Source organism: Calypte anna, chromosome 13 (assembly GCF_003957555.1).
Source record: "Calypte anna isolate BGI_N300 chromosome 13, bCalAnn1_v1.p, whole genome shotgun sequence".
NCBI classification, from domain to species: domain Eukaryota; kingdom Metazoa; phylum Chordata; class Aves; order Apodiformes; family Trochilidae; genus Calypte; species Calypte anna.
Window position 1 is genome coordinate 10,033,498 of NC_044259.1, and position 25,713 is coordinate 10,059,210.

General features: G+C 39.0%; 1 protein-coding gene across 4 annotated transcripts in view; it reads left to right on the top strand.

Annotated features, from left to right (window-relative positions):
• EBF1 (EBF transcription factor 1) overlaps positions 1 to 25,713 on the top strand; it is a 266,955-nt gene that overhangs the window by 143,338 nt on the left and 97,904 nt on the right. The gene's annotated exons all lie outside the window — the stretch shown is intronic.

Here is a 25,713-nt window from a genome sequence, read left to right on the forward strand (position 1 = left end):
AGGGTTAAAAAAAAAAACAAAACAACAAACCCTTGCTCTTACATCTTGACCGTTGCAGTGGCTGCACTGCAGCCTGAACTGGAGACATTATAATTTCTGTTATTAGGCATATGAGGGAGCCATGACTATAAGCACATTTTCCTGGGCTTTCAGTAGTGTTCAAATATACTGTAATGTTTCCTGCAGGAAAATAGGGGTAATTGCTGTCACTGTACTCTGGGGGCTTACATTCTCAACAGCTATAACTACTCACTGCAAAGGGGTTGTACCTGAAATGAATTTGACCCATAATGTATTGCAAAATATACTGTGTGCATCTTGGGATCTCAGCACTCTGCATGCTTTTGAGGTGGGTCAATTAAAAGGCTATAATTTAGGCTCTCCATGAAAGTCTTTGGGAATAAGGAAGTCAGAATATGGTAATGATTATCTACAAAAATATTTTCAGTGTGTCTATATGTATTAGTTCATTTGTATCTCTATCTTTGCTTAGATAAAAAACATAATATCACACTTATGTGAGATGTCTGAAAGTTAGATAAAATATGCACATAAATACTGTGTGCAAGAACACAAGAATATACACGTACACACCCCACCCCCAACACCTCTGTGTTAATGAGCTTTTCCTCTGGAGAGGACAAGTCAAAAGGAGCCAGTCCTTCCAGCCAAAAAAATCAATTGCTTCTTCATGAATTATTGAGATGTTTGCCATCAGTTTCTTAAAAAAAAAAAAAAAAAAAAAAAAAAGACAAAAAAAGTCATTGTTCAATGTATCCTCCCTAGCACACTTTTTTCTTTTTCTTTATGATATCATGACACGAAGACATAAATTTGTACACATAAAAGTTTTCATTCCTTTAATGATGCATACGTAGCATTATTTTAATATCTTTTTCTTCTCTCCAGTGTTAGCTGTATTGGTACACATACACACTTTTCACGTATGGCAACTGTCATCCCCTTCCCAGCACTTAGCTAGGGAAGGGAGGCTGCAAGTAAAAAAAAATTCACTTCATAGCAAAAATAATATTTCCTCTGCTGCCAAGTGCAGTATTGATGTTCTGATGCTCAGAAACTGAATCAAGGCTCTTAGGCTGAACTGAGAGACACCACTAAACGAACACTTTTGCCTCTTGTGTAAATAGATAGATTAATGACATTAAGTGAAAGCCAAGCCTGATGAAATGTTAGCTTCCTTATGATGCTTTGAATTTCCCTTATATTTGATAAATGAACCAATCTGGCAATAAAATTCTTGCACAGTAGGTTAATAATGTCATAGCTGTACTGTGAAATAGTAATGTTTGTACTGTCTCTTTGCAAACAATAATCCTTTGAAGCATGATGAATCTATTTTCAACTGACTTGTCTGTTTCCTGGTATACCAGGCTTCCTCTTTGAAAATACAGTTTAAAAAAATACTGAAAGCCTGGGGTACAATAGGATGAGGGAGAGGGACAGTAGTTTAAAATGCAGAAGTTGGGTGATACTCCTCTTTTCCGCTTCACTTTCTTCTCTGTGTCTCCCTTAATAGCTGTGCAAACATTTTAAGAGATGTTGCCTTGCTACTTTTTCTAGACAGGTTACCCAGTGTGTTTGCTGCAACATTCAGTTATCACTTTCTAAAGTAGCATTTCCCCTCCATTGCTTGTGAAGAGAACTGAAAAAGCAGTGGCTGAATGTAATCAGAAACTTTGTTTGCTAAATCAGGTTTCAAAATTGAGCTGTCTTTAGAGGGTGGCTTTCTCATGGTGACACCGGTTTTGTGCTTGTACTCTGGGAGGAGCTCTTATTTCTATTTACATGTAGTTTATCATATTTGTATATCAAAAAGAATAACTGGACAGAGTGAACTAATTTCCCAGCAGGAGTTTTTGATGCAGATTTACAGGGAAGTTCAAATATGGACACATATGAATTAAAATCAGCTTTGTATACTTGCTAATAGGGATATATAGGTGGTAGAAAGAAACTGGAGGCTGTGTGAACAAGCAGTTCTCACACAAGCTGATCAAGAGAAATGGGGAGCGAGCTGTGCAGGCAGCAGCAGATTCTCTGCCAAGAGTATTTCTCTATGTTCATATTAACAGTGAGGAGCTCTCAGCACTTCTCTCGGTGAACAGAGGTGTCAGAATCAGCCCTGAAAACCTCTGACCCCTGACGTTGTAGAGATCTAACACTTGTCTGTGGTGGTCCAATTACAAACCAAAAGGCCAATGTGACTGCAGCAAATAATATTGTTGTCCCTAGTGCTCATAAGTGCATCAGTATGAGAGTGCAGGCAGCAGTGGATCTGGTACTGTAAGGGGCATAATGGACCAGCAGCAACTGGGAGAGGAAAGGAATTGTGAAAAACCAAAATCTCCCATCAAATGGTTAGCAAAGGGCCAATTGTTCTATTTACAAGAGCTCTCCTGCCTGGAGGAGAGGGGAAAAAAAAAAAATAAAAAAAAAAGGCATCAAGACAAGCATTTCCTCCCTGTAATGATAAGGAGCTGTTGCCTGCAGCGCTCAGACTACACAGTTTCACAGATGTTTAAAAAAAAACCCCAGCCGACAGCCTCTCTCTACCTTAACTATAGCAGCAGAACAATTGTCTGTCAGTCTTTGTACAAAGCAGAGTGGAAATATTGCTCTCCTGTTTCTTTAAGTCCCAGGGACTTAGTAAAATTAACACTAAATGTTTTAAAAGAAATGCTATCAAAAATCACTGATGATTTCAAGTTATTATTGAGCATGGGTGTCTGAGTAGCTCGGGGCAGTGCACATAAACTTGACAAACAGGGTACTTTAGTGCTGCCTGCCCAGATCCACATAATAGGGCAATGAAGCTTTTATTCATTCAAAGAAAGGTTGAGTTTGATTGGCAGGTCAGCCTGCCCGAACACCACAGTCTCTTTTCCCTAACACTTCACTGCTATCAATTACAGTTTTGAATGTGAATTGTTTCTAATGTAAAATAATGCCAACCTCTGCCTCTAACCTCAGGCCAGAAAGCTCTCTTGTGTTTTTTTTATTCATATTCACTGACTGCCTGAGGACTGTGTTTCTGCTTTGTATTTTCTCAGTCTCTCACCAAAGTGCTGTTGTCAGAAGCCAGATTCATGCACACCACATTGGTTTCGTTGTATTAATGATATCATTGGTGAACAAAATTGAATACAGCAATATTACACCACCCACCCTTCAGTTACCACAGTAGTACTGTTTGGTTTTGTCAACATGCAGGTTCAGAGATGTAATTCATAATAAAGTTATAATCCATTACAAGCAAGCATGACTCTGAAACTGCTTGATTTTTATCTGGCAGTTGACTTAAATCTGTTTGTAAAAGTTCCCCACTTGAAGAGAATACAGATCTTATTTAAATCAGGTGATATGGTTCAGCTGCCATCTGTTGGCTGCATTATTATGATTCTGCAGTTACCTGTCTTCATTTATTTCACTAAAACAGAAATTACATTTAGTGGGGATGTTATGAAAAGTCCCTTACCCCAGGGAACTGGTTTTATGTGTATGCACATATAACTTTAACACAAAATCTCCTTTCTGTGATGGATGACCATTTATGATACAAGATGCATTTCTTGTTGCTTTGTGACAATCTTCAAAAATTAGTTGCTTTGCTGACTTATAAAAATGCATTTTGATGGGTTAGAAAGACCCTAATAAGATGGGTTTTTGAGTAGGCTTCCAAAGTGGGACACGTGGGTTTCAGGCCCCTCTGAAAGGTGAAGTCTCTTTTGGAGACTTGTTTTGTAGTATCAGGTTCTGCTGTGCTTATTTTCTGCTCCTTCATACAGTCCACACCCCCTTAGTGAGGACTGAACTGTGTCCTTGTGTTCCATTTCACAAAAGCTTCTATTCCAACTGAATTTCCATTTTGCAATTGTTTACTTGATTTTTATCAGCATTTTCCCCTCTCCCATGTTTGTGGCTTCTCTCTCCTGCTCCATTGTGGAATCCATGTAACACTGTGCACTCTGCCTCTAGTGACATCATTTCAGGCTTTTTTCCATCACATCCATTAATATCCTGATAGGGATATACAGGAAAGACCTACCTTTGCTCTTTCATCTCTCTTGAGACAGCCACTCTGAAGAGTAACCTAGAAACCAGCTGTCCCTTTTGGATGAAATTGCTTACAAGAATACCAGTTTTAGGATGGAACAGTGCTTTTAATAATTTATTTTTTATTGAATACATTCAAACATTGCTTTAACATATATTTGAATTTATGGAGTAACACTATAGTTACAAATTTGTGGTGGAAAAGAAAGCTTTTATTTTAGAGGTAAAATAGAAGAAGAAGATGAAAATGCTATATGAGACTTTGTATAATATAGCTGGAGACACCTCCTGCTCTTGGTGGTTTCATGTTTCCCTCATGGGTTTTTTCCTGCTGAGATTTTTCCATTAGCACCAAGGATTGGTTGGTCTGAGGCCTTGGAACAGGAAAACCTGAATTCTGGGTTTGGCTTCTTTTGTTGTTTTTGTTCGTGTTTTTGTTTTTTTTTGGGGGGGGGGGGGGTTGGGGGGAAGGGGAGTGTTTGGGTGTTTTTGTTTTTTTAAAAAGCAAAACGAAGCAAGCCTGTTGCCATATTTCACTTGACTGTGGTATACATCCCAGTGCCCAGCTGCAGGTCTGAGGAAATTACATATTTCCCACCCTACTGAGTACTTCTATCGTGGCTTACATAAGGTGATTTTGGTATCCAGCTGCAATTCCTAGGTTTTTACAGAGTGTTGTTGTTTTTTATGGTTTCAGATGAAAATTAATTTCAGAATATCAGTCTTCCAAGTAAAAAATTCTGAATTTTGACCAGTTTGATGTTCAGAAAGAAACATAGCCTGTTGGCATGTTCTTGCTTGATTGGTAATTTTTATACACACTTTGCAGTTTGGGCAGTCGAGGTGAAGCAACACATGGTCTGATTTATTTGTCACATGAGTTTTAGAGTAGAGTAACTCCGTATTTTGCATTGTGAATTCCTGATTTACAAGCTTAGGCTAACAGACCACTTCCATGGCAAATATATTCTGTAGTTCTGGTGCAAAACCACACAAAAGTGTGCCTTGCTCTGCTCCCCAGAAACTGCCTTGTGAGGTGCAGACCTTTGGAGCCTGAATTTGGAGCATATGAAAAGGAAACTATGAGAGATGCCACCTACTCCAGCTCCTCCTCCCCTTCCCAGACAAACAAATGGCACAAACAGATTGTAAATACAGATGACTTCAGACACAGCTCTTTTCATGGGTGAATGAGTTACACTGGGTGTTTTACTGGCAAACGAAATGTTACTTGGATTCCACATTTGAATAGTTGATCTGTTAGCATTGCTGGATACTTTAGGTCTTGTGTATTGATTTAAAGTCTCCACTGCAAACAAGCAGCGTGGCCCACTGCAAGGCAGCATCTGGGGGAGATGCATCAGCATTTAGCACGTCAGCATCTGCCCATAGCTGGCAGCTGAATCTGGGTCTGCTTTATCTGGGTACTGTAGTGGCAGGGTTATGGTCTCTCCTGTACAGCTCTTGGGACAGTGTTTACATCCCATCCCACTCTGCCTAACACTCACCAGAAACCTTTATTTCTGCTGCAGGCAATGGCAATTTGGCAGTGCCTGTGCTCTTGTTAATTTATTAAAGCACTGGTATTATCCAGCATGATGAGGAGGGTGGTGTTTACCTTCACTGGAGTATGAAGTGGTTAAGGCTGTCAGTCAAGAGAGCAATTGAGCATTTAATGTAAATCCATCATTGTTCTGCACATACTGCAGCATGTGTTAAACTTTGACTTTAATGAGACTTGACCAAGAGTTTGGAGGTCTATATGTATTTAAGATGAGCTGATACCATGTAGACTGTTTATCTGAACTTTATGCACAGTATGGATAAATGAAGGTTACTATCAGATGAAAGATGACCTGTAATATGAAAGGTTTTTTGGCAGATAGTCTTTTGACTTTGTTTTACTTAAGTCTGCTGCAATTCATAGTGTGTATTTCTTTTCTTTTGGAAGAAACACTCAAAGAATTGAATAGTTTAGCTTATAATATTATGAGGCACCAATACTTTTTAAAAGTCAGCAGAATCTTTCCTCGGTTGTTTGTAAGCTTAAGGGGTTTAGAAAGTTCTTCCTTAGAGATAAATAAGCTGTCAATTTATGATGAAGAAAATCAAACTTGGACTGTTGATTTTGGCTGTGGTATTTGCAAAAGTATGAGAGAAATTTTTGCAGTTATAGAGCACTCCATGTGTTTGCATTTAGCTTTCCAATGCCACATTGTGCCTCTGATAGCATTTCTAAAAGGTAAACAGAAATGTCAAAATAATGAAAATAAAAGATTAACCATTCAGATTTTTTTTTTTGAGTTAGAAAGAAAATCTGTGTTGTAAATTAATAGAAAGCCAGATCAAGTTCCAAAAGCTGCTTATTACCCCAGTTGCCTGTTTTATTTTTCCTCCTTTTTCTAAAGGCTTTTTTCAGACTTCACCAGATTTAGATCGTGAAATGTCTAAACAGAGGTTCTAAACAGAAACCTGGGAGGTATAGAAAGTATGCCAAGAGCAAATTAGTTTACTTAGTTCATGACTTTAATATACCCTTGCAATTAGCAGAGTATTTCCTTTGGACTTGTGGTCTCAAGGTATGCATTTCTGTTCATGACTTTTTTTATTTGCTGCCTTTAGATGAGAAAAAAAAAACCCCTCTATAGTTTTCTGTTGCTGGATCCATATATACCAGGAGTTTTATCATGTTCAAGTTAGTTTGATTCACAATTCGGCATCTCCATATGCATTGGCAGGTGAGAGAAAAAAGGCTGAGTTAGGAGGTGGTTGCAAACAAAGTAGAATTAGGCTGTAAAACCCACCTGTGAAGCCTCTTCCCCAGAACACCAGTTTCTCTGAGGGATGTGTTGGTTTCCAGGTTCTTCTGCTGGAGAAAATGCATGTATTTGCTGAATAAGATGTTGTACTCATGTCAATACGGATGCTGAAGGCACTGATCTCTTAAGAAGCTCCATCTCCCCCTACAGATACCCTAAAACATTCCAGCTCCCAGATGCTTTGTGCCTCTGCAATGTCACCGCTTTCTTGAACTAATTTTCACTTTCTTCTCCATGCCAAACTTTCTAGAAACAGCTTCAGTTCAAACTGTGTCTTCCAGAGCTGCCTGTATGCTCCTCTCTTCCCTCCCTGGAAAACAACTCCAACCCGCCTCGTAGCTGCCAGATTGGCACCCACAATTGCAGAGTCTTGACCCAGCATGACACAACCTCTCTCCCTCAGATACCAAAGCTGCCCGCAAACCCCCCACAATGGCAGCTTGACCCTGGCTGACACAATTGCCCCTTGTGTTTGCCAAACCCACAAAATTATAGGGGTCGTGCAGGAAAAAGCAGTGAGATGGGTGACTTGGTTCTCTCTGTGTCTGTGACACTGTGACCCTATTCATGGGCACATCCTTGCAGGACTCGGCAGCCTGTCTGCAGTGCATTGTTTTAAATTGTAGCCTTAAAAGATCCTTTTTTAGATGCAAATATAATACCCAATTAGCGTTGTTTTGTTTTGTTTTGTTTAAAAAAACAAAACAAAAAAACCATGGCAAAAATGTATTAAAATTAGTAAGAAACATCTGATGCCTCCTTAGCCCTATCATTTTTGGTTTCAGTCTTAATCTTTATTTCTCAAGCATGTGTGCAGACTGCTGTACAGCCAGGAGCAGTCTTGTTGATTGTATTTGCACTCATGAAATCTTCAAGCTATCGAAGATCTGTTTACATTTGTCATAGAAGAGTTATCTGGTGGTCACTCAGGTTCCACGATAGCTGGTGTTGTTTTTAACTGTGTATTTTAGTTTTACCAGTCAGAGAATGGGAGAAATTATATTTTGTTATTTCAAAGAGGTGATCTTCAGACTAATCAGACCATGCTTATAACACTTATGTTCTAAAACATAAAGTCATATAAATAATTTTTATTATATTTATATATACTATATTTATGTATAGTATGAATGTATCTATGTGTGTATATGTGCACATATGTATTTTTGTGTCTGTGTACATGATGTACATGTAAAATATTTTTTTCTTTTGCTAGTGTGTTATTGATTTACTTACGTTCTGCAGAGCATCTTGGCTTTGGAGCAGGATTTGGGGATCTCTGCTATGAGCTGTAAATCACTGCTGGCCCATTGGTTTTCCACTGGGGCAGGATGCAGCAGTGCCACGCTTTTCACAGGGAGGTTTTCTCTGGGTTTGCTAATACAGGGAAATTTACTGGCATAATTATGCTGGAGTAGTTATACTGCTGTAACTCCCATGTGTGCACTCTTGTGCTGCAATAATAATGCCCATATGGGAAGTTATACCAGTAGATCTCTACTAGTCAGTGTCTCCATGTAGACAAGTCCTTCTTTACGGGCAGATTTTGCAGACCAATGTCCAGCACAGCTCTTGCAGGCCCTATTTTTTACATCATACTTTGCTTTTGTCAACTACATTTTGTGCACAGGAAGAAGTTGTTTAGAATCCCTACCAGAGTCTTTGGAAAGAAACAAACATTTTTCTCACCAATATAACTTTTTTTTTTACAGTAACTTTATTTATTTTTTTAATATCTTTTAATATAAAGGAGTACAGATGTAACTTCTGACTTCTGTGTTCAAGAAATTTCTTTTTAGATGTACTAAGGATCAGATATAAGCCATGTCTGGAAGCAATACTTGGCCAACAGCTGAATGTGTGTGTATGTGTGCGTGTTCATCTATCCATGATTCATTCTGAGGGCTGTTTTAGCCTTCATAAAATATTCATGCTGGTTGTGCATGGTTCTATAATTGCCATCTCAGGCCTTGAATTATTTATAGGTTGTACTGTTCACATAGTCTCATTTACTGATAGAGCAGATAACACTATACAAGAGGATCCCAAACACTCTAATGCCTGTTACTTTGCATTAAGTAGTGGAATTATATTACTGTAGGTGTAAAAAGCTGGCCTTTTTCTCCTCTTGCTTTAATTTATCATTTTTGTATTTATAATATGCTGATTGTTGAGATGCTGTTAAGCCTCATAATTCCTGCCGAGTTTTGCAGAAATCAAGTTGTAGCTGAAATGCTTTAGCTCTTGATCCCAAAATGATTGTTCTAAATCCACCTCCCCCCCTTTCCCTAGTTGTAGCATGCAGGATAATTTGTTGAAGTGATGTGTGAGTACACATGCATACCTGAGCTCCTTAGTTTTACACTATTGATCAGTTTGTGTTTCTTAACAGCTAACAAACATTCAGCAGTTCAGCTAATGCAGACATTCACCAAGTGTATTTTCAGGTTCATTGTACTCAATTAAACACTGACTATGAATTCATCATGAAAAGTGATCTCATTTCCATAAAACATCTTATTCATCTTTTCTGTTATTAATTCTGTCAACTTTTCTGACCTACTTTTTGGCTTTATTTCTCTACTGTATATGTGGCATTGCATCAGTTTAGCTTGGACATATAATGTACTTTTGAATTTTCTTCACTGCTCCAATTTTGGTTTATCTACTTTCTGAACCAAATGCAACTTGTGGGTGGAAAGTGCAGCTGAGATAGACTTTATTTTTTTTAATCCTTCTGCTTTTCTAATTAAAAGGATACTTTCCCCATTTTCCCCCAAAACGTTTTGCGTGGCCTTGAGAAATCACTTATTTTTCTCCCCTATGAAAAGGAGGGAGTATTGGCATTCCCCTAACTGGCATGATGACTTTAGGAACTAAGTACATAAAAAAATAAAAAGTTGTCTGTCCCTTTGCCATATGAGGATGAGCAAGAGGAACACACAGGAAAGGGAGACTGCTGAAGTCTTTGTTGGTACTGAAAGAGCATGGGATCATACAAAACTGATCTAGCTGGAGTTTTGTAGAGGTGCTGCTTTACACAGGCAGATGGAAAGGAGAGCTGGTTAAAGCCCCTCTTTTCAGTGCAGTTTCTTTCATTGCTTGCACAGGAATTAGGAAGGATGTTCCTCCAGCCGAGTTTCTCCTCTACTGTTTGGCCCAAGGGAGGCAATTCCCAAACATCAGCACCAGCATCTGCTCCTCCAGCTCACGGGCTTGGTCTGCTCCTGCCCTCCTGGCTGTTCTTCAGCAGTGGTTTTGGATTCACTGTGGGATTCAGGCATGTGCCATTGTCTCAGTGGACTGAGTCTTGTATTGGTAGTGGATGCTGATGCTTTTCTGCCTTCTTGGCTCTCCAGAGGTCTGAGTGATTTGAGGTGTCAGAAGGGAGGACCCAGGAAGTTGTGGTGCAAAGAAGAACAGGTGGTACCTTAGCTATGGAGCCAGTGCCCTTGTTCAGGGGAAGTCTGAGAGCAGGGGGGTAGCAGAAGGGGTAAAGGTTTAAAATTTACATCTCACAAAGCTAAGTATGGATGAAGGCAGCTGAAGGATGAAGCCAAAAGGAAATGCCAGGGAAAAATAGAGCAAAAGAAATATTTCTGCAAAACAAACCATTTTGGTGAACAATAAATTCTTGAGAAAATATGTCTCTGCCTGAGCCCTTATTTTTCTTGATAATAAATCATTATAAAATAAACCTTGTGGCATCCACTGTTCTATACAATGGACTGAACTGAAAAAAGAGCTGTGTTCTTTTCTGTATGGTTTTGTGAGCCCTGTGGGTCCCTCGGAGAAGGAAACAATATCATTGTCATGCAGATTTCTCTGCTTTTCTTCAGAATTTCAGAGATTCCATGAATCCCTTGCAACAGGGTAATTCTACCTTTTTTTTTCTTTTTCTTTTTTTCCTAAGCTTTCTCCAGCAGTGCTGGTGTGTTAGCTTGATAGCAAAATCTCCACCTTTCTCATGGAGTTTTCTAAGTTTTCAGAGCTAAGCTGACTGCTGTGGCATGCATACATTGCTAAGGTTTTCTGTTACCACTCAGCTCACTTCTGGCTTTTCTTCCTGCCCATTTAATGTGAATGAAAAGGAAAAAATAAAGGTGGTTCTTATATATCATCTATTTTATAGAGAAGTACCTGGAGGCCTCTGGTAGGTCAGATTTCCATACAAACAGTATGGTATTGCCCCAGAAAATGTATGACTGAAAGAAGTAAAGATGATAAAAGAATGACATGACACTGAGAAGAATGGGATTTTTAAAGAAGTGTGATGGGGATGCCAAGCAGCTGAGCTGCTCAAATAATTTGGTTTTGGTCAGGAGTAATTGTATCAACTTCTGCTTTCCTAGGTGTTGTCAGAGTTCTTTGGGAGGAGGGTTTGCAGCAAGTAATTTCTGATTTAGATGATGGAAATACAATATTGCTTTTAGGGAAACAACCACACATTTTAATAGATAACTAGCAAATTTGTGTGTGTGTGTGTGTGTGTGTGTGTGTGTCTGTTTGTCTGAAATTGGTAAAATAGTTGGAGGTTTTATTTTTCCCCATTCTGTTTTACCTGATAAGAGTTCTCTCTATTGCTTGTCTGGAACATGGTCCTGGGTTTTCAGGCTCTTTATTATCTTTAACCTCGTGTGAATGGCAGACTGCAGCAGTAGTGGCTCAAGGGTTGGACTTGATCTCTGAGGTCCCTTCCAACCCAGCCGATTCTATGATTCTATGATTCTATGACTGCTGGGACACCAAGGTACCACTCAGCTTTAGTTGGTCACCCAGCCTTTGCTGCTGTGCCCTGCATGCTGCCTCTCTGTGGCTGACCTCAGATTGTACTCTGGAACAGTTTCCTTCAGCACAGGGTAATGCCCAAACACGTAGAGTGTTGGAGCAGCAATGCTCAAACCTTTCTTCAAAAATTTGTTGTATCTATTAGTCTAAACATATGAAGTGCCAAAAACCCCCATCCATGACCTAGAAAAACAAATTGGTAAGTGTGCTTCTTTCACCTGTAGTGTCTGTACTGAATAATTTACTTAGAGAGATTTAAAAAAAAAAAAAAAGGTCAATTAAATCCTACATAGTTTCCCCCTTTATATATCAGAAGTCTTAAAAATATCTAGGATTATTTTTTTTTGCTAACAATGCATGAGAGAATCCTGGATATATGTGACACCTTTTCAAAAGTGTCTTTGTCTTTATCTATCCTTATAGCACCTGTGTGGTAGAAAAGTGTCATCATCTGTATTTTAAAAATGGGAAAAGAAGACACAGAGATATTTAGAGCTATATTTTTAAAGGTGTTTTGACTTCTAAAGATGCAGTAAAATCTGCAATAGGACTTTCAAAAGGACTTAATTGCATCTTTAGCAGCCTAAAAGTGACTTAGGAGCTTATAAAGTATACAAAGCAAAGGCTCTACTCTAGTAGCTTAACTGTTGGGTGGTCCTTTCAGGGTGGATTGATTTGGAAAATGATTATGACTTTTTTCTGCACCACTGATCACTATTGCTGCTTCAATACAACATGGACACACAAAGTCATGGTTGCTGACATTAAGGACAAACTTTGTCAGTTGAAATCTAAAGTTTAGACAGCATCTGTAGAAAGGTTGAAACTTTGAAGTCTCTTGAAATTTTTTCAAATCTTTCAAGCAGGTATTTGCACAACTTAGCCCTGGAGCACAGTGGAAAAGCCCAAATCAGGCAGTTGGTCACATTCCACAGAGTGTATGGAAAGACAAACTTTTCCCAAAGACAATTCAGGGCATTTGGGCTGGACTTCTGCCCAGAACTGGCCTCTGGAGTAGCCCATCCCTGTCTCTGCTGCCTGAGAGAAAAGCTTGGGAAGGTCTTCCAAGTCCCCGTGGCTGGCAGAGGGGATCTTAGTGGTGTCAGCACTATTGTGTGTGTTCTTTGCTGCTTGTTCCTAAGAGGCCAGTTTAATTCTCAATACCTGTAGCTGGTCCCAAATCTGCTTCATCATAACTGAGCAGGGATTCCCACGTCTCAGTGTTGCTAGAAGTGTTATGCAACCCTCAGGGATGTGCTAAGCTTCCATCACTTGAGGTCCAGAGGGTTATAGGTCAGAAGTTTTGTGTTTTTGCTAGACCTGTGCTGGAAAACTTTCTCCAGGTCCAGGGGCCCTTCAAGAGTTTTCTGAATTGAAAGCAAGATTTTTAAAAATCAACAAAAACAACCTGTGATGACAATCACTGTGCTGTTTGTGAGTCCAGTGGTCTAATACAAAAGGAAAATTTGTGAGTAAAAATGCTATCACTTCCATGTCAACCTTTTCAATGTACCTCGAACTTTATTTTTACTTCAGTTAAAATTTGCAAGCAAGATTTGTTTTTTCACCAGGGAAGAATGCTTTTCATTTATAAATAGCTGCAGATGATGTCTTTACACACTGGTGTTTTTTCTCTGACTATTTTTTCCTACTGGCAGACCTTCAGACATGACTCTTGCACAAGTTTCTGTTTCCCAAAAGAGACAAAAAGGTACCCAGAAAATACACAGTCAGATCTATCACTGACTGGATGTGGATTCATCACTGATGCATTCACATCTCAGTTAAACTTTTCAAATTATGGCATGTATTCAAATGTTTTATTTCATAAGAACTCTCTTTCTCTAACACAAGATACATCATTGATGTAAGAGAGAACAGAAGGATAAAACTGGCATTACCACAGGGAAAGCTTTGGTACAAAGTGAAGTGGGATCCTGGTCTGTGATGCTGTAAAATTCAGCTTTCCTAGCGGCTCAGCTCTCAGAGGTATTTTCCTTATGTCTTCTTCCTCTGCTGCTGACAAACTAGTTGAGATCTATAAAAGCTGCTTCCACTGACAACTTCCCTCCTGGCCATAGTGTGCATTTGCAACATGAGGTTATATTACTGCATATAGTACTTAATGCAGCCGTATGTAGATCCAGATGTCTTTCATCAATTCTGAACTTGCCACAGCTGTAAACAGAGTAACCAAAAAGATGCCAACACTTTTCCTGTTACTTTCCAATGCTTACACTTTCTACACGACAAAAAGGAAGACATGTTAAAATACACATGTATTTCACATGTACTTTTTTCTTCATATATTGCTTGCCTTTAAGATCCTAAGTTATGTATTATTCTAACTTCTTTAAAAAAAAAAAAAAAAGAAGTCAGTTTTGATCAATAAAAATAAAAGCAACTATTGGTGCTATGCCAGTCACCTGCAGTTTAGCATCCCATTTTGCAATACAGTTCTATGGTGTTTCATTTCTGTTTCAGGCTGTGGTTGGCAATGAAGGCACTAAGCATGGAAATACTACAGGTGTTCAGATGAATTGTAAATCTGGCTTAACTCCACCTGTATGTAGTATAGTTTTATAAACTTTACCTGTCTTAAATTAGTGCAAGTGAAGTTGTAACATGATAAATGCAGTGTATGTGGGTTTTGTAAATTTGCTGAATATTTGTATATACATTTCTGTAATACCGTGTACTATCTAGTATGCATTTAATGCCTGTATGAATAGGTATGATATGTGTTTATAAAATGTAACGACCAGACTGAAAAAATATCCTGCATCAAAATGTATGCAATATGCAGGTCTTCATTCTTTGCATTACAGCATTTCCATATAGAGTATGTGTGTGCACACATGTACCCAGGTGTATAGGGGTGTCTGTGTGCTGTGGTCCCAGCATATAGTTTATAGTTTGGAGAGAAATCATCTTCCATCATTCATCACTGCCGAGCTGCAGCAGCCCAGGCCAGCACATCATTTGTTAACAGCGACAAAGCCGTACTCATAAACGCCGACATGTTACATTAATTTATAGGCACTGAGTGACTTATTAAATGTGACGTGTGAAATATAACAGGGCCCGGTATGGATGATTAGGTTTTGGGCTTTGAATTGTTGACAAGGCAGGGGTAATGAATTGCAGGACACAAGCTAGTATGTTTCCCCCTCATTAGTCAGTATTAGCTGCATTAATAGTAATAATTGGATATATTCATCATTTAAAATGTTTTAATAAATGTTTGGACAGCACCTGATCTAGGCTGTCAAATATTAGACTGGGAGGTTTGTGATGGGAGAAAAATTATGCTGTTCCTTCTGCAGAGATTTATACAGCCTAAGGGGTGCCATTTGCCAATGTCCTTTAAGAAGTAATGGGTGGAGATAATTTGGAAAAAGACAGTGCAACAGGAGAGAGATAGCAGCCTCTCTCAGAATCAGGAAGATGTTTCTGTTTTATTCTAGAGACTTCTTGGTCCTGAGGTCAGGTCCCCAAGATGGGGTCTAAGCTGATTATTTCCAGTCAGATGTCAACCCCAAACAGAACTTCACCAAAGGGCTGCATGTTTCCATCTGTATTTGTGTTTCAGGCTTCTACAGCTGAAGACTGAAAGTTGCCCAGAGCTCAGGATCTTCCCGGTTTAGGGCTTTGGCTTGAACTCATCAGTACTTTGAACTATTAACATATTGCTGAAGATTTGTACATACATTTCTGTACTACTGTATGGTATCTAGTAATACCATACAGTATTTTTTGAATTCCAGAAAATTTTCTGCCTGAATGTCTCAAAAGCATGATTCTGTATGGGATGAAGGCAAAATATTTCAGACACCAACTCCACTTTCATTCTTGGTTTTCCATATCTCAAATACATTATTACGTATAAGCTGATACAAAAATTCCTCTGATTAAGGAAAAAAAATTAAAAAAAATGTTTTGATCTTTAGAAGTGAAATTTAAAAAAATAATCTACAACTGGTACCAGGAAATGCATATTGTATTAATTTCTTGCTTTAAAAGACAGATACAGGTGACACTGGAATGTGCCTTCTAAATGACTGAGTAGAGCTCAAAAAGACCACATCCAGTTGCAAAAAAATAATATCAGCTCAAAACTTGCAACATGTGACTTAGCTGGAACCTGTCTTGTAATGAAAACCATTTTTTTAAAGCATCCTTCAGAATATAGAAAAGCAAAAGCATATGGAGTTATTGGCACAGCATCACTAGACTGAGAATTTTTATTTTAAAAGAAGAGCACTCTAAGGCAAAGCCTCACTACAGTGGGAAGCAGTGTTTGGTGACTCAGTAGGAGGTACACTTCCCTCTTAGATGCTACTGAAGATGTGTCACGCTAGGGAGTACTGCATTGCTTGAGGTGCTGTCTTTCAGGAGAGACACAAAGTCAAGTGTCTGGCCACCTGTAGTCATAACAAGTCCCAAGACACTTCCTGCAAGGATGAAAGTTTTCTTCTCAGTGTCCTTGCTAGTTCCAGTTAGCTGCTTGTACTGAGTGCCAGGAATCTTTTTGATGAAGGGATATTCATGGTCTCATAAATACAGTGAGCAACACCTGCCTCTTTTTATCCATGAACTTACTCTGTGCCAATAACTGGTGGAGGACTCAGAAGGTGTTGAAGCTGAATCTGGCTGTAGAGAGGTAACACGGCAGCTCTAGGATTGCAAAAGATCTTCATTGAAGGTATAGAAGCCATGCTAACATTCTGCATGGTGGAAACAAATTTGAGGGTGGAAACATTGTCTTTAAGTTGTAATTGGAATTATCCATACTCACGAACTTCGAGTAATGTTATTTCATTTAATAGGCAGCAAGGTCACAGAAACAACTTGTTTAGATAATGTAAATTTAGCATTAAATTCTCATAATTCCAACCAGTGAAGTACACAGTGGCATAAACGTAATATATTTCATTACAGCCAACTCGTGTCCTTACCTTCCTCCAGCTGTAACTTCTCATCAGCATCTTGATCTTTATTCAGTTCCAGTTTTGGGACATTTGGTTTTGTCCTTCAGCTTGCCTGCCTTCACTGAATGGTTGACTTCAAGGGCAGAAGCCCATGAAACTATTCTTGTTAGCTGCAACACCTTTTCAGGTAGATGCAAAAGGTAACTGTGTAGTTATGGATTTGAATGCCTTTTCCACATCTGCTTCACATAGAAGAGGACATCAGAAAAAGTATTTTCTTACGTATTTAAGACTTATTGCTTTAAGAAAAGCTCTGAAGTATTTAAACCAAAACTTATGATAGAAGCAGATATTATTTGACTTTACATGTCTGCTGCAGAAGAAATTTTTCCTAAGATGAATTAAGTTATTTAATATGATATTCCAGGTAGCACACGCATGCAATATTTATTGAGTACATCTCCAGCATTACATATAGCATGGTCCTATTCACCATCACATCAAAACCACTCTTTTTCTCTTTCAGTCTTCCCCTTCAGCGGGGACTTAAATTTTATAGTATCTCAGTTGCTTGCCCATGCACACAAACACACAAAAATTCTGCAGCATTTTCTACCTAGAGGCAATTCAGCCCTTCTAACACCCCTGGAATCTTATCTCTTGTTGAATTACCACATGCACATCTCAAACAAAGTGCCTCAGCCTTTCCACAGAGCAGCTCTTTGCTTCCTTCCACAACTCAAAATAGTAACTATGCCTCAGCTCCCTTCCTCACTGGCATAGCTCCCTGCTGCAGAGGAAGTGAGGGCTTTATTTTCTTTAATATCATGAAACAATGGGAACCCCTGATGGAATGTCCAGCTTGTGGGCAGGAGCTGAGGGCAGTGCTTAACTTTCTTCCACAGCATTTTTGTGCTTGATCTTTTCTTGTATAAATACAAATATATATTTGCCTATATATTATTTCCTTGGCAGCTAATTATAGACTCACAGTTTCTTTAAAAGACTCCTTTTAATTGTTGCTGTTTGCTTTATTCAGGAGAAACAAAAAAAAGTTTATTACAAAAAATAAAGTTACAGATCCCAACAGAATCTCTCAGATTGTTCTCTGTTGTTCTGACTGGGTTCCCAGTTTAATTTTGGTTTTAAGTTTTTAAAAGTTAGCTTTTAATAACTTTAAGTCATTGTGTGCTAAGTCTCAGTTACATTTCTCTGTGGCTCAAAATTCCTCGGATTATGTGTTTTTAATGATTTTGAGACATAAATGAACTCAATAATAATTTCCTTGATTTCTTATATGCTCCTGATTCATTATTGGCATACTATTACAGGTTATTGTAGGTGAGAGATTCAACAGCATCTTTCTTGGTCATTTCTCTCTCTTCAATCTACCAGTCTTGCACATAAATCTGGTCAAAAGTAACTTCCACGTCAGTCTAAGCAGACCTTCTGGGGTTTTTTAACATTAAGCATCTTCCATTTAAAAGGATAAAGTAATAATCTTGGAATATCTGGTTCTGAGCCAGGCCTTTGGAGGGAACAGTGTTGTAACCTGATGTCTACACCTAGTGTAACTGTTCCAGGATACAGGTGTTCAGATAAGTTTTGAGTAGCACTGTACCTCAATTTGTGCAGAAACCTTTCTCAGTGATTTAGGGGCTCAGTCTTTGGCCAGAAGGTAACACACACACACACACACACACACACACACAGATGTCCTTTAATTAGCCTGACCCTCTGGGTTTTGCAAGTTGGGGTGATAGCACTGCTGTGTCAATGCTATTTAAGGATATTATTGGTGTTGGGTTATTTGAGAAATTATTAATTATTGTACAGTCAGACTGATTGTGCATGGTTTACATAAAGGTGATTTACATGGACCTGATACAGGGAAAGGTGGGAAATGTTTTTTTCCCACACATTAAATATTTACCATGTGAATTGTTATATCATTCTTAGTTGATTAAACAAATGTCTCATCACCACACAAGTTTTAGGATCCCCATGCTGGCTGTGAGAAAAACAGCTTCAGATGACTGGAATAACACTGCTTTCTGGTATAATATGACTTTGTTACTGCTGATGTTTTTTGGTAACCATACTAAAGTTACAGTAGTTTACCTTGAGATAGCTGGCAACCAAATACTGGCATCATATTACAATAACAGTAATGCTGTTACCTCTCATCACTTACAAGGAACGGAGGTCCTTTTAGCAAAAGTATGGTGCTGGAAGGGCTGCTAATTCAATAACATTGTGTGAACTATGGCAGACAGTAGATATGGTTTATATTTTTTGCTAATGACTACAGTCTAGCATCTTCAGTAAAAATTAGAAGTAGTTAACCCACTTTCATACTCTAGTATTTGAGTCATGAAACAAATGAAATGGGGAAAGAGTAAAGGGAAAAGTAATTAAACTGAAACGGTTCTTTTACTAAATAAAGACAAACTGTTATGTGACTCTGTTCACCTGATAATAAAGCACATTAGTGCTGGATATTTTGTCAGAGTTTCATTTAAAGCCCATCAGCTACAACAGTCTCTGATTTGAAGCGTGCAGTGTCAGAGGTTGGGGGGCTTCTGTGCTCTGCAAGCCAACTGGAGCTGTGCATAGGCAATAGGCAGGCACAGCACTGCTTGTCTCAGGATGTTTGTGTCAGTAAAAGGTAAAGGATGTGTGTATGTTTGGTGATCTTGCATCGAGCTGTTATAGACTAAATACAGTGTCTACATTTTGTACACAGATGACAAAAGTTACTTCAATATTTATTTTTTTTTTTCCTGGGAGAGGGGTTTACCTACCTGTAGTTCAAATGTCATAAAAACTTCAGATAATGCAGCTGAGCAAAAGTAAGGAGATGTAAGAAAATTCAGATTTTCTGACCTGGGGAAAAATTAAACAGCAAAAAACTAAGCACCCAAATCTGCCTCTGGACTATTTTTAAATCTGTTTTGTGATGGTTTTTGATAGTGTTGTCTTATTAAAAGTCTGGGAGAAGAAACCAAACAAGACTCTCTGGGGTTTTAACTCACTCATGAGAGAAGATGCCAAACACACTTTCCCAAACTGCTCTAAATTTCTCTGGTGCATTATAAGTCAGTATCAGAGAGCTAGAGAAGTCTAAAAATGCAAGATGAAAAATTGATATGCTGTGCTTCACTGTGCAGAACACACAGAGCTGAGGAAAAGTGACTGGGAACACTTGGTGAAGCAAGCAATGAGTAATTTAAGGCTGTTTGGGGCAGTCCTACCTTCTGATTTGGTGATTATGTGGGTGCCTGCTCAGCTGTTTTCTGTGCTGAGCTGAATATTTACTGTCTTGATAGCAGCAAATCTTGGCAATGCTAACTCCAGGAGTCAGAGCAAGTTCACAAAAATAATGTAGACTATTCTCTTTCTATTATTATGGCATTGCCTGGAGAATCTCAGTCAATAGACTGACTGCATGAGGTTTATTCTCTGTATCATGTTGCCTTTCTTGGACCTTTTCTTCAGCTCAGGAGGAGGTATATATTTTCTAGTAAAATAAATAAATTTTCCAGGCTTTTTTTTTTTTTTTTTTAATTATTCATTTGGTTTTGTTTTTTAACCCAGTGAGTTACTTAGCTTTCCATAAGGGTAAAATACAGGACTGTTTCTGCTTCCATTTTAAATCAGTGAGAACACTGAATTCAGGCAGAGCAGACTTGGGGGTTTTTTTCAGTCTTAATTAGGATGTTTGACAACTCAAGAAGGGTATGTTTAGAAGAGAGTGAGCTGGCTGTATCTGGTGTGTAATTTCTCTTCTGCAGAATAATTTTCCTATTGTAAAAATGGCACAAAAGGTAGATACTGCTGTTTGTTGACTAAAGAGCCAAGTAAAATCCAGCTGTGAACATGTTGATAAAAGGAGGTTTTTCTTGTGCCTATACTTGATTTCCATGCACAGCTTCATGCTGGTAAATATCAGTGTAAAACTCAATTTTTCTTTTGTGAATAGGGTACCTGACATGACCAGTTAGCTGTGTGTGAAAAAGTCTGTGAGGGAAAAAAAAGAACCAAAACAAAAATAAAACATTGCAACAATAGTCTTGTTAATAAACGGGAATCTTCCTACTTTGAACACTAAGGAATTTTTTCCCCTCCTTTTTATACACCTATTAATAGAGCTAGGCTAAACTCTGATTTTTATAGCATAGGAAATTCCATTATTTTGAAAGTTTTTCTTCAGCAAAGTGGAATAAAAAAGTGCCCCTTTAAGTAAAGTTTAAAAATGTTGGAAAATTCAAGAGATAATTACTAAAGAAAAAAAAAAAAAGTTTTATTTTAGCTTGATCTTTACAAAGCTGGGAAATCTTAATGGCAAAATAGGGGTTTTGTTTGTAAAAGTCATATGGGAATAGGAGCTTTGTCCTGCAGTTTCTAGAGAGACATTTATACATTTTGATCATTTACTTTTCCAAATGAAATGGCAATGAAGAATGTTTTTTCTCTATATATTTTTATTTTAGTGGGAAATTTCTAAGTAGGTCTAGTTACCAGTATCTGCAGCAGAAGTTACTGATTGACAGAGAGAAATGTGTGGAAAGTGCACAGAAAACCCAGAAGAAGCTAATGAAATGTTTGAAGTCTGTGCACTGCCTGCCTCTCAGTGACCTGTGGACTCACCCCTGTATTGTCTTCAGTACTTCTTGATATGCCAGGTTTTCACCAGAAATAAAATTTCCATCAGACATTGTTTGACAGATCTGTATGTGCAGTTTCACATCCCTAGCATTCTCTTTTGCTGGGGGAACATCCAAAGATAGGCTGACAGCAGAGCTGGTTCTGCAAGATGCTGAAGTATGTGAGTTGTACCTTTGTCTCCACCATTACTGCTTGTGTAGTTAAATCTATGCACATATTTAGCACTCTGCTGAACTGAATGGGCTTACAATCCTTTTAGCTGATGGATGGTTGCTAATTGTTGCACTGGTGCCTGTATTTGGGTTTTACTAATTTTACAAACTCGTCTACTTACTGCTGCATCTTATCCAGGCCTCTAAACTTGCCCTCTTCTGTCAAATTTAAACCTCAGAAAAGGTGTGTTTTGTCCATTTTGTTTGTCCTAGCCAGGTTTAAGTTGTATAACCAGCACTCACTTTCTGGGTAGCTACTGGTCTGGCTGACCTTGGCAGCATGACAGCTGTTGTATTTTCACATGGCTGAACTGTTCTTGAACAACTTCTCCAATGTATCAGGAACAAACAAGCTTTTCTTCAGCATCAGGAATGCAGCAGGTCTTCTTTCCAACTATTTTTTTTCTCCTTCCACAGACATATTTATCGTGGCAATAGCAAGAAAATCCTACTGCTAAGCCTTCGTGTTTGAGCTCATTTAAATTTTCTTCAGGGGGGTGACAGAAAAGCCAAACTAGATCATGTCAGAGCTTCCATTCTTTAATTTAACTCTTAGTTTATTTTTAATAAACATGGATATTAATTTATAGTGGCAAGAAACTAAGAGGGCAAAATCCTTCTACACCTTCATTGCTAGTATTTCCACTTCTGCTGTATTTATTTAATTTAAATCAGTGTGGTAGTTAGCAGTGCCAAAGAGCAGGATGCTGCTGAGGAAGATATTGCACAAACACAAGGGCTTTGCAGTGTGAGGGACAAGATGGCCAGCAATGAATGTCAGGGGGTGTTTTATACAAGTGGAGAGACCTCCAGCATGACTGGGAGATCCTTCAGCTGAGCATGTGGAATCCGAGGATGGATGGATCAGTAATGAGGAGGGAGTCAGTGACAGGAGTTTGAAGTAGCAGCATGGGAAGGCAGCAAGGGGAACCAGGGAGCTCAGATTGGGCTGAGGTAGGAGTCCCTCTAGCAGACAGTAGAGTCTAATGGTGAGAGAACAGTCCTGCTGTGACACCAGGATCTATTGGGTAATGTAGCATTAGAAAAACAATCATCTCCAACAAGGAATTTTCTATCAAGTTGTGAGAAAAGGAGAGAGCACTCCCAGAAGAGCCAATAACCCATTTGGTAGAGCTTTGCCTAGCAGGCAGAAGTTCGAATTAACTTGGGGCCTGATTCATGCTGCAGGTTTGTGTTTAACAGAGGGTTTTATTTCTGCATTGGTCATTGCAGTTACTTAGAGGTTTGTAGCAGTACAGTGCCATGGCATAGAGTAACTATTCAGCAACTTTGCTCCTTGACTAGTGTTTGCAGCCTGAACTGAGCTGCACCTTATCATACTTAAATGTAATATAAAAGTACCTGGTTTTCTCTAAAACTGTACTCCCAAATCCTCCAATCATATCTGTGTGGGATAAGAGGTGAAGCACAGATGCCTTTGAATTAATAGCAAAGTAAGTCAGTAAATCCAAATGCTTTGTGAAAGTTTGCATATTTCTGGACCTGAGATGACTCACATGGATCTGGCTTGTGTTTCTCTACTCCATATGCAAAAATGCACTTCACACCAGGGATGTTAGTAGTCAGGAAGGGAGTCAGAAAACATGTTTTGTTTGATTCATGCAAAAAAATAAACCTTCAATGGATGCATGTATAATTGACGACTGAGCCTTATGTGGCAGAAGAGATAGTGTTCAGCAATCACAAGTTTGGAAAGAGAGTTAAAGTTGAAGATTTTATTGACACTTCTGTGTTTTGCACATTTTTTTCATCTTGGGAATGAATTTCAGACCTCAGTGGTTAGAATTAATGCTATAAATCCTCTGTGGTTGGTATTAATGCTATACAGCCTTGCCAAATGTGGAGAAAATTAGAATGGAAAAAAATAACCCACTGTGAAGAAGTTACATGCAAACAAATAGAGATGGAGGCTTATGCTTACAAAGAGCTCATCTCTGTTGGCACTTCTCTTGGACCAGTCCTGTCAATCTAAATATGAAATATTTGCAGAGTGAAGTGTTGAAGTGTTGGTAGTGAGCAAGACTGGCAGGACTGGACTTGAGGTGAAGAGAGCACCTGAGCAAGCAGTTTAAAGCAGGAACCGAGGGACCAAGCTGAACCTCAGGAACCAACCTGCTCCACTCTACCCTTGTATTAATCTGTTTGCATCCATCTCCCTGCCAAAGCAAGGGGAGACCATCAGCCAGCATGTGCCATGCCAGGGAGCTGCTCCTCTGCCTAGATGAGCATGGGATGCTTTTGGATAGCTAGGGAGACTCTGGCATGTTCCAAACCAAAGTGCAACCTATGGTTTGTTTTGTCTTTCAGCAAAATAAAAATGCTGCTCTTGGCAGAATGTGTTGTGTAAACTGGCATTTTTTTTTAATGTAAAATGCAGTGAGTATACTTGGCTTTATAAGCTTGGGGTCTTGTTCTTCTGAAAAACACTGTAATTCTTTTAAGTTTGTTTTTTTTTTCTGGAGTTGATTTAATTCAAAAGAACTTTTGTTTGCCTGCTTGCTTGCATGAAGGTTTTCTGTTGGCTTTTTTGTTTGTTTGTGGTTTTTTTGTAAGTTTAAATAGATGAGCTTCATTTCTTCTGCAGTTTATTTTGGTGAAATTTATGTAGAATTTGGGGGAGGTAGCACAGTGCAGGTGGAGTTTGACTTTTTTATAACTTTGAGTTGGAATTTACAGACTCCAAAAGCCAACTCTTGTATTTCATAGGTGTTTTCCAAGCCTTCTAGCTTACATGAACTCAGACTTCGTGAGGGAAGGCCCTGTGTTTCTCTGGAGAGCTTCACAAAGATCTTTTTACCTCTGTTGGGGTCATTTAGTCAACTTGTCAACCCCTGTGCTTATGCATGTTGTGCAAAGCCAGACCAGAAACTCTCTTTCCATGTTTGCATGGCTGACGTTGCCTTTCGGTGCAGATATTTTTAACTACCCTGTGTCACAGCTCTGCTTGGGACCAAGGTGTTGCTCCAGGGCTGTGGCAGACTGGGCAGAGGGCTGCTGGACTCAGCACTTGGCAAAGCCGCCACGAATCCCCTGGCAAACCCAGGGCAGTGCCAGCTTCTCCCCAAACTATAAGTGGCTCTGAGAGGTTTTGTCACATAAGGGCCTGTTTGAAGCTGGAGGCACCAGCTGACAGGGATGTCTTTGCCTCCCAACAGATGGCCAGGCTTTTTATTTCAGCAAGCAATCTTGCGTGGAGGGGCGGTCTCCAGATCCTGCCAGCATTTCGCATGACAGGGCCAGCTTAGGGCAAGAGGGATCTGATGTCTGTGCCCTTCATAGCTCATGAGCTAAATGATGAGCTGTTGACAGGAAAGCCATCATCTGAAGTGTAAGATCCTGAACTCTCCCTGCTTTTCGTTTTTCTTTGGTGGAATTAATGCCCTATTTGCTTGTCTCTCAAAATCCATTCTGGCAAGAGTACAAACCCGTGCCTGGTGGCAAGCAGTTGTCTGGATCTGAGTTGCCAAGATTTGTGCTGACAGCTCCTTCTACACAATCTGAGTCAGGCTGTCACAGCTGGCTATTAGAGGCTTAAAAAGACACACGTGCAACAAATAGCACCAACTTTACCATATTGAATATCAGAATCTGCTTGAGGAGAAAAAGTAATGCCTTACACTGCTCTTTATTTTAGTGTAAACAAACACAGTGTTTCCAAATCCTAGAAGAAGTGTGGCAGCTGTTTATTTTATATTGATTGCTTTCTCTTATTTAGTAGCACAGGTCTAGAAGGGGCTTCCTATTCAGGAGATGCAGTCCTTGATAATCCCAAGCATTGTGTTTTATAATCTTTCTGCTTACCTTACTTTTCTTTAATGAAAAATGTCCCTTGCAGTTTTAATTTGTCCTTGCAGTCATTTGCCTAATATGATTTTCTTGGCATGGAGGAAGAAGCCACAAAACTTGCCTGGTTGAGGGGTAGCACCACAACTAGTGCAGGGTGAAGAATTCAGCTCATCATAAAAAGATTTTCTGAAGATGTTTACCTTGCAGTTTTATCTCTCCCGATGGCAGTGTGTGCAAATTCTGCTGACCTAGTAGTCAGTTTGGGTGCTGAAAGATGAATGCTTGCAAAAGTTAACTTTATAATTTAAAGTAAAACAGGATCAAACAAAGACACACAGATTTTGTATATGGAAACAGGTCAGATTAGTTTCTGCTTAGTCAACTGATGGTTATTGCAAGTGTAATGCTGCTCTA